This window comes from Pollicipes pollicipes, unplaced genomic scaffold (assembly GCF_011947565.3).
Source record: "Pollicipes pollicipes isolate AB1234 unplaced genomic scaffold, Ppol_2.1 Scaffold_4881;HRSCAF=5763_pilon_pilon_pilon, whole genome shotgun sequence".
Lineage (NCBI taxonomy): Eukaryota > Metazoa > Arthropoda > Thecostraca > Pollicipedomorpha > Pollicipedidae > Pollicipes > Pollicipes pollicipes.
This window is the reverse complement of record NW_023596576.1, coordinates 24,089,073-24,099,401: the sequence shown is the minus strand read 5'-3', so window position 1 is coordinate 24,099,401 and position 10,329 is coordinate 24,089,073. Positions and strand designations below refer to the sequence as shown.

The 10,329-nt window shown below is 48.9% G+C and overlaps 1 long non-coding RNA gene across 1 annotated transcript; it reads left to right on the top strand.

The window, feature by feature from the left end:
• Positions 1-4,513: 4,513 nt before the first annotated feature.
• Positions 4,514-10,060, top strand: LOC119101577 (uncharacterized). The gene is made up of 3 exons (XR_005094583.1): positions 4,514-4,638; positions 4,969-5,210; positions 9,535-10,060. It is a non-coding gene; the product is annotated as an uncharacterized LOC119101577 (long non-coding RNA).
• Positions 10,061-10,329: the final 269 nt, after the last annotated feature.

Below are 10,329 nucleotides of genomic sequence, written 5' to 3'. Positions count from 1 at the left end.
GATATGGAATACATGACCGCATCAACTGAAACACCTGGCGGCTGTGCAGCACATACCGCGAATATACGGCGAGAAGAACGTGTCTGTTCGAGATTTACACACTGCGGCGCCAGCAAGGATGCCCACGGTGCGCCTATTTACATAAGAATATACCAATAGCTGGACTGACGGGTCTGCAGCGCACAATAGGCTGATGATGGCCGAGCCTTGCGTCGCACTCCGCAAAGCTCTTGTCTCCTCTTCGGCTTGAGCTGATGGTCACAACCATTTGCGCCAGAGTGACCGACGTCGCCCGGAGATCTCTGCCTAAAACGCCAAGCACGACGTACTTGTGGACCTCATGTGCCGTGGCGTTTGCCGGACATCAAAGTCGTCCCAACCGATGGAGTGTCTTTGTGAATTGCAGTGTCATCGAGATGCAGGGACTGTCTCCCCGCAAAGCTGGCACCACTATCCTGGATCAGAAATTCTACAGGATTCCTACGAGGTGGCGCATCGGTTCAGAAAATTTTATGAATACTTGCAACAGCATGGTTCTTATTGGCTCCAGCTCACTCCATGAGGAGCCCAGTGAAAGGATGAAAACAGCGGGACGCGGCCGCTTGGCGCCTTCGGTTAGATACCTGATGAAGCATCTGAACTCAATTTGCTGCTCACAGCACAGAAATTCAGCAGTCTAACTCGGCTCCCTCAAGTAACAGCCTTGGTCCTCAGATGGATGCACAGCTCACGAACGCCAGGACAATGATCCATGCTCTTGGGTGCAGAAGAGCTTGAGCAGGCAGTGGTTCTGTTAGACATGCCATGTCCTAAAGGAAATATGAGAAAGGAAACGAAAGTTCTGAGTGAAGCAAATGGAAGACTGCAGTCTAAACCTCTTCTAACTGGATGAATTCCTCAGGCTGAATGGAAAGATGCATAAATGGGATTTTGACCGCGGTGTGAAGCATCCGTATTTGCCTCCAAACGAACATGCATTCCTGTGACTTCTGGTAATGGGAGCCCAAGATCGGCTGCGCCGCGATGCAAAACAGTATGTAATGACGGCTATCAGAGACAGATGCTGGGCACCATGAGCTAGGCAGAAAGCCTTTCCTGTGGCTCAGGAATGCTGCATCCTAGGATTGCCGACTTGGGTGGAAAACAGCACCCTGTCAGCAGGAATTTTTCACACACTCCCCATATTTTATGCGTACTTTTCACTCCTATCTGATAATGTCCAACCACACATATCAAACCCATAAATCATTTTCCAAGGTTGCACCATTCCCGAAATGAAGAGATGACAAATTGAAGAAATGCCTTCTAGATGAAATACAATAGATGACTCTTTTTCACAGCTTGTTATTCAAATGAGTTGAGAAGGAAATTTGACCAAACAACTATAAGTGTCTTTCTTGGCACCATACGAATGTTATACAATTTCATTTTTTCCTTTCCGATTGCCTTTAAAGATATCATCTAAGGATTGACATGTTAAATAATTTCGCTGCAAAATACCCCAAACGCTACGTTCCACATATTTCATACCTAAATCGGATTCATTCGCCAGTCGCCCAAACATGTTTGGTATGTACCTGAGAGCGAACAATTAATAGGGAATGAAAAAGACAATTTGAACCACGGAGCTGATTTTTACCGCCATTTTTGTCCCGATGAGTACCCAGTTAGCCGCTTCTTTTGGTTCATGGCGGGGCTCAGTGATGCTAAATCTAAGCCATTCCAGTTCCACTGCCTCACCACGTCTCATTATCCTGTCGTACATAGCCTTGGGACAGAGCTGGCGCGGCTAATATAAAAGTGTTTGGTACCAAAATTCTGCCGTTAGAAACTGTTTTGTCATCCAGGCCTCCTCTTACTTATTTCGCATTTATCTACATTTTGTTGGCGGGTTGGATGACCCTCTCCGTTAGCATACCATGCGAAAGATACTGACTTTTTGTTTGGGGGGGGGGGGGGAGCAGAAAGAAACCTGTTCTTAAAAAGCCAGAAATCTTCCCTGTGGAGCAGCTAATTGCTGACCTTGCCTGCTTTTGACACATGATTTGCAAACAGATTTAACCATTTTCTGTTTTAGTCCATCATATCTTGTCTGTAAGACAAATTATGATGCCACAAGACATGTATTTAAGCTAGTTTTGTCCATGCTCTTGATAATTTGCCTAAAATTTGTTTAAGTGGCCCCTAATGTCTATTTTCACGAGATCTTGTCCATAGTTGCCATGGTTCATTAACTAGGAAATAACTGTACTGTAGATATGCACCATATTTTTAACACAGGAACAATCTGAGCTGCATAGCAGTTACAATATGAGGTAGATATCAGTTTTTAGCAAATAGTCAGACCTTTCCATTTAAAATGTGAAGCCAACTTGAGCCAACTTTATGTCATTAAATATGAATGATGAAACCTAAATGGATGCCTTTGCTGCAGCTGAAAAGGCAAGCAGCAAACCTGGTTCCGTGGCCATCTATAAGTTTTGTTACATTTGGAGAAAAGAGAATAATTTGTGAAGCATACCCATGATTACCCTTGACAGGGGCTACACATGACAATCAGAATAAGTTGTTCAAAGTGACTTGAGGGTTTTGACTTGTGTGCTGTCAACTTTATCTGGTATTAACAAACTGACACAAATAGATTGAACCAAAATGCAAGTTGAAACCAGCCAAAAATAAGCATTTTAATTCTATCACAATTGCTGCAGTCAAGAGATAGGTCAGGTGAGCTAAAATGCTGTTCTGAACATATGGGCTATTCTAAGTTATGTTAATCTGGTTAATTGCATGACAAGTAGCAGTAGAAATTTTGCAAGAATCAGTGACTCACAAATACTGCTGTGACATCAATGGCTTAGGCAGGGTTAGATGAGGTAAAACTTTTTTAGGTTAGGCTTAGTCAGGCTGCATTCATGGAAATAATCATTGGTATTTTGCAAGAAACAGTGGCATAATAGTTGCATTTCCTGACCCCATCTTAACAGAATCCTAAGACAAGTCTATTGTGTTTGATTTGGTGGTGTGTTGATGTGCAAGGGTCTAAAGCTTTTTGTTTGAATGCTTTAAGCTTGTTGAAATTTTTATTGTTTGTGTTGTTGAATTCCTTCTGCTTTGTTTTGTGTTAAAAATCCTGTGGAAGGCAAGTGAAAAGTGCAGCAACGAAACATTCGTGTGACATGGTTTTGATGCTCATCACACTATTACAAAATTACTATTCTTTAATGTATCTTGTTTCACTGTAATAACCTGAGATGCTTAAAAACCAGAAACGCGTTTGTCATGTTTATGATGCTGCGTTCATGCCGGCTCGAAATGTATGTCTTTGTTTACTGGAGCATCTCTCACTGACTCATAAGTTCCAACGTTTGTGAATTAAATTTTTCATTTCGGTATAGTCTGCGATGGAATATTCCACTCCTACCCTAGTTCAAAAGCGCTTCTTGCTCACTGCAGAACAGTGTGAATGTGATCTCTCTACTCTGAGGCATTCACGCAAGAACAGGCGCCGCTGCCACAGAACAGAATACGAGCAGCTCCTCCATTCTGTAGCGTCTTATCGACTCGTTGAAGTCCATTCGGGGAGCTAAAAAATGTGATGATAACACACGATTTACATCCAATGATGATAACATACGGTTCACACCCAACAACGTGATGACATGTGATTCGCAATCAACCATGTGATGCACATCGCTGTTAAAAACCTCACTCCGTGCCTTGCGCATGATTTTATTGAAATTTAGACGATAAATTGTGTCCGAAAAACGATGGACGTTCTGAATTGAGCAGGGTATTTAGCATGCAAGTAGAACGTAGACTACTACGGCTTGTAACGGATTATTAGCCTAAAGTCGCAATCTGTAAGAGGTGGTGCTATGCTGTGAATCAAGGGGCATTGGTGGGGAAGAAGAAATAGCAATCCTGACACAAAACGCCTGCTCGAAAGACTGAACGCGATCACAGAAGCGCACCGCGCGTGTTCGTGACCGGTGAAAACAATTTTAGCGTCGCCATGGTGTCCTTCATGAAGTGGAAGGGCATGCGAGCAGGATAGTGGTAACGTACGTGATGAGTCAGATAACCCCGTGACCGATTCCCTGATGCGTATTGTACCTTGCCTTGCATGGTAATGTATTTCATCTGATTATGGAAAGTGCCATTGATGTAGATTGACGTTATTTTCTGAGATTGGGACCGAATGGCATGTCGTTATGATGTCCAGCGTAACATGACTGATCTCTTCCCCGCCCCACTACAGTCCGACGTGCATCCCCTGTAAAATTTATTAGCCGGGGCTGGCCCATACCGTCGCGGGACTGTCGATAGGATAGCCTGTGACTGGACTTCTGAGAGCCCGCACTGCTGACACAGTCCCGGTTCCAGCCCCCCCCCCCCCCCCTCACCAGCCGAGCCATAACGAGCCGTTGCGAATTCGTTCAGCCAAGCCCGTCTCGTGACCGCTCATTTTGCCTCCGTTTTCGCCGCTGACAGCACCCTTGTCTGTCCACGGACAGATTTCTTCATTTTATTTCACTTGATATTTCACCCATTTTACGGGCGGCGGCGCAGGAGGAAAACAAGGGCGGCGGCCGGCCCGCAGCCGACTGAGAGCGAGAGAGCTGGACGGCCGGCCGGACGGTAAGCAACGGTGGCCGTCAGGACGGGGAGGGCGAGCTGCACGCTACCGGGCAGCTGCAACACCGCGTAATGGGTCACTCAGCACTGCAGTCCAAAACTGGTGAAAGCTGCAGGGTTGTGCTCTCTTAAACCTGACTTGCACTACGTTGCTACCATGCTTGTTATTATCATACTATATCATGATAATCTTGTGATGTTCTATTACCGCGTTTATTACTTTTGTGCTATATTATAGTGATAGTTGTCATAATCATATAGTATGTCCTCTAACGCCCATGCTCTGCTAGCACCGTCATCGTGTTTAAGGCCGTGACTTCTCCAATCCGACAGGTTTATATGCTAGAGAACAAGGAGTGCAAGGCACAAGAGACATAACAGAAGTGACTTGGAAATCAGCTCATGCGGTTCATGAAGCCCATTCACTTCAGTTGGCTTAATAGCCTTAAAAAGCTTAACAAACGGGGGTGATGCAGCGTACCAGCATGAAAATCAGCTACGCGACGCATCGCTCCTATTTTACGGGACTGGGCAGCTACGTAGCGTGCACGCTGACCATTGCCACGATTCCCCTGGTACGTACACCCCGTCCCACTATTCCCCTGGTACGTACACCCCGTCCTACGTTTCGCAGCCTTCCTGTTTTAAGACAGATGACACAAGTCTGACAAAACAGGAGCGATGAGCATGACGCCAGGACACCACACCTTCCCCCCTTTGTCGACCAAAAGGCAAACACAGCCATGACTTCTCAGAGAACTACATAGACATGCTCGATCGGAGCAGCACCGCAGCGACGATCTTCAGTGCGGTGATGATATAGCTGCAGCGTGTCGACTCACGCATGCTGATCACGGGCCCAGTCAACTTCTCCAGCCAACTTGACGTGATGGAATTACGCTGGACTGAGTGCATCGGCGCCGAGTCGCCTCGGGTCTTCCGGCGCCGCTTTTGGCCGACCTTTGGCATTAGGCCAGCGACAGCGAACAGAGACCTCTGACCTGGGGTCAGAAGAGACGAATGCTCACCTTTTCGTCAGGTTTGTTAGTGTGCAATTAATCATCCGAAGTATCTGCGATTACGTTTAAGAGCCCGGCCGATTTGTGCGGCAACATCTCACGCCGCCTGCGCCTTTGTCATTGAAGGTGGATGTCGTGCGCATTGGATGAGCACTATATTTCACTCTGTGCTGTTGAACCAATGTCTTCGTTTGGCTTTGGGATCAAATACCTGCCTTTAATCTGGGCTGGTAGCATTTGTCAGGGTGGGAGCAGGCTCGCTTTGGAGTGACTTGGTCACCGCCGGGAGGTGAGGAGTGCACAGGAGATGGAGCACGCTCAAGGCGAATGGTAGAGCGACATTGACAGGGTCACTGAACCATCGGACAGCAGCGCTGGTCAGTCAGGCAGGAGACAGTGGTCAGACAGGCAGCGAACGCCAGACCAACAAAGGCGCCCTTTCACACTGCCAGGGGAAGATTGCGACGTGACACGAAATGGAAGGGCTCTGTATCAGTCAGGGTCTCCAGTACGGAAGGGAGGGGGGCTTCCACCCCATTTCAGCCAAGGGCCCGTTAAGCCGAGCTGGAGTCTCCCTGCCAACTACCGGACCAACTGCGGCGACAAGGGATCTTGTTGCTTCAGTGAGGGTTCCTGCGTCGATCCGGGGCCAACTGCCCAGCACAGAGAGCTTTCTGCGTCAGGGAGGAGATCGATGTATGTCCCCCTCTTAGGGCCTCCGGATCGACTAGGGACCCTCACCTCCGTGTCGCCAGAATTCAGCCGGTGGGCACCCTGCTGGGACGCAAAGGGACCTGGCCCTTGGCCAGGAACGGTAATATGCCTCTAGTGATCCGCCCACGGGCCCCTTGCCCGAAAAAGGTAAGGGCTCTCACTTGTGTTCAATAGAGCGGACCGAAAGCAGGACAGAAATGGAAAAGCCCACCCATGTTTCACTGAGAACGTCCATCCTTTTGCAGAATCCGTTCATAAAACAGAGTACATACACGATATTTGAACCTGTACGCTCGCAATCCTAGGAGCAAGAACAGCAATGGCCGGGACAGCAGTTTCCGCAGAGCTGAACGGCGTTGCCGCTGTAGGTAACATCAGGCAGCCGACACTGGGCGCGCGAGAACGACCGCCGTGAATAACGCTTCCGAAAGTCTTCAAATCGTCAATTCGTCGTCTTCAAAGACTGGACTGGGGTCTATATTTCACCTTCATGATTTTGAGACCGTCCTCTGAACAGCTTACCAGTTAGAACAACACGAAAATAGAGCTTCTACATTCACTCTTCCATCTCCACCACACTCCAGCACCTGTTCGCAGTACTGTAAATGCTAGTGCGTTCCTATTACCAACTCAAAAATGACACAGGTGAAACATACGCCCAGACTGCCTGATAACCGTAAGATTTGATGCACAAAAATGATTAAGCGTACTTATTTCAAATACGCCATCACATGATCGATCAGTTGGTCGTCCCGTGCTAAGCGGCGGGCCAACCCCGCGCGGTCCGTGGAAGCTGCGACGCCGGCCGGCGGGGTTTTGTGTCGCGGAGTTGCGAGCGCACCTGCTGGTCTCATTGGCTAATTGCGGATGCTTTGGTACATTATTTGCGTCACTAACCGGTTCTGACTGAAGGCTGAACATTCTCAGCCAAAGATGGGTTATTCATGACCCCATTGCAGTTTGCAATTTACGTTTACGGGGTCCTCAAGATCTCTGAAACCGATAAAAGATCCGGCAAAGCCTCTGAGTTCTATCGGTTAGAAGGGGTTCACTGAACCATTGTGAAATAAGTAGCACGGTCGGATTTTTCAACGCAGTCATTTAATATTCGCTTCCTTAAGTTTATTTACTTCAAAATACCAAAAGTACCTGCTGCATCTTTCGGTGCCATCTGGCTCCTACTCCGGTTAAAAAGGGTAAACTTAAGGGCAAAACGGAGAAGGTCATGCCCTCTCGCATACAAATGGGCCCTATCAGGTAATTTTTTTGAGGAGGGACTTCAGCAATTATGGGGCATTTGTGAACCTTGTGCCACCCTAACCAAGGCTATGGCTGTACCCCTGGACATGCTCAAAGAACATGCTACATGATGCAATGGCCATCATCGACAGAGAGCAACACCGGAAAGTTAGAATGAACACGGAGATAGCACACATGATATCAGCCAACAGCCCAAACAGTACACCAAGTATAGACATTAGCCCGAAATAACGCCTAATTTACGAACAAAGCTCCGAACGTTTTGGAGACGAACTTAAAGAAGTCAAAACGGCATGGCGTTGCCCTCTCCGGTCAGCCCTAGGATATAGCGCTCGACTCGTATTCAGGGCACTCGGTTCGAGTCCCAGCCATTGAAAGGAGAACATTCGGCCGCGGTGGGTAATGGACCGAAAGCCGTTGCCTGCAGACCAGTACACGAGACGACGGTGGGACAGAATAATTGTTTTATTACAATACCAATACCGGGGCGAAATCGTTCCGTAAAGCTGCAAATCACAAGCTGCGAGTTTAGCACTGGAAAAAAGACTCTCAAAGCAAAGCAGAGCGACCAGCGTTGCACCGACACGATTTCGGTAGGAGCACTCATGCTTGATGCTTGGATAAGACATTGGTATTAGGCTTATTCCTCGGAGAAAAAACCAGGAGAATGGAGATAGAGTTGGGTTGATATTTCGGCAACATGTCTTTATCGAAACAATAGCAGAAGTTAATTCTGTATTCACTTCTATTGTTTCGATAAAGGCATGTTGCCGAAATATCAACCCAACTAAATCTCCATTCTCCTGGTTTTTCTCCGAGGAAAAAGGCTAATACTACTGCCTTATCTATGTGAATAATGCTCCTCGCTAATGCCCTGAAAAACTTACGCTATGCTTGTATACATTAAATGGGATCTCCCAAGCTCGGCTGTTGTCAGGAAACGTATACAGAAACGCAAACACCTTCAACGCTCACAATGTCCATATTTCGAAACGCGGCGCTTGGTTTGCTTCTAAACTTGAAATGACGAGCAGCAAGTTCAAACAGCGCGTGCTCCCCTCGCCCAGCGGATATTCTGGCCAAGTCTGTCGGCAGTTCTCACTTACGGTCCCGGCATCAGGGCCCAATGTAGCGTGTAAATTGCCGTACGTGTGCCGCGTAGCAAGGCACGTTTCAGCTGACGCGGGCTTTAAAAGACTATTTCTCGCGGATACAAAAATACTGATCCCGGGCTCGCAGCGCTTCTTGCTCCGGTGATTGCAGCGGAACGAGAGGGCGTCCTCTGGTGGCAGGCGTCGGGCACGGCGCCCAGAGATGCGTGTCGTCCAGCCGCGCTGGCGCGCCGACGGCACACGCACGCGGCGTGCACGGTGTAACACAACGGTGTCAGGGCGGGGGGGGGGGGGGGCTGGGAAGACTTAAGGCTATGACGAGTTAGTCATTGACCTGTGACCTAGCTTATTGACCTAACCTGACGATAACTCAAGCTTTTTTCGTCCTTTGGACCGGGGTAACCTCACTTGCACAAATGCCACAACCGGGCCAACATTTTCACTACATTCGTACAACCAATATGAATCCTGTGGAAACGTGCAATTGGATTGTTACCCTTCTCAATCTAATTATCATATTCCGTTAATTTTCGCCAAAGGCAAAGGCAAAACCGGTTTTGCGGATTCTGTAACGTGACTATGAACGCTCAGTGACACTTTCAGCGACGATGCCATAATACGTATTCCCCGTTTACTTCACACGTCGCATGGTGGTCTTGATCCACATGGATGTTAATCGCACCACACAAGCCTTATGTCTCTGATCACAACACGCGAACCACATGTCTCTGACCACAACACGCGAGCCTGATGTCTCTGACCGCACCACGCAAGCCTGATGTCTCTGACCGCAGCACGTGTACCTGATGTCTCTGGCCGCACCACGCAAGCCTGATGTCTCTGACCGCAGCACGTGTACCTGATGTCTCTGGCCGCACCACGCAAGCCTGATGTCTCTGACCGCAGCACGTGTACCTGATGTCTCCGACCGCACCACGCAAGCCTGATGTCTCTGACCGCACCACGCGAGCCACACGTCTCTGACCGTACCACGCAAGCCTGATGTCTCTGACCGCACCACGTGTGCCTGATGTCTCTGGCCGTACCACGCGAGCTACATGTCTCTGACCGCACCACGCGAGCCACACGTCTCTGACCACACCACGCAAGCCTGATGTCTCTGACCGCACCACACGAGCCACATGTCTCTGACCGCACCTCGCGAGCCTGATGTCTCTGACCACACCACGCAAGCCTGATGTCTCTGACCACACCACGCGAGCCACACGTCTCTGACAGCACCACGGAAGCCTGATGTCTCTGACCGCACCACGCGAGCCACATGTCTCGGACCGCGCCACGTGTGCCTGACGGTCGGACGGCGCCCAGCTCAGCTCCGTAGCTGAAGCTGCCGATCTCTTCAATGATGCATGGGGAGAACGAACGGCGGCGCGCTGCCGGCCGACAGAAGTTCGCGGCCGTCCCCACCTGCTGAGACGATGTCCCGGCCCCAGCCCCAACACCCGCCACAGTTGAATGCATAATACATGAACAGACGGCTGCTCAGAGAAGCCATTAGCGGTCTTTGTATGGTAATGGCTGGTCGGCTGCTGACAAGGCGGTTTGGCCTGTGCACTACATAACGGAGC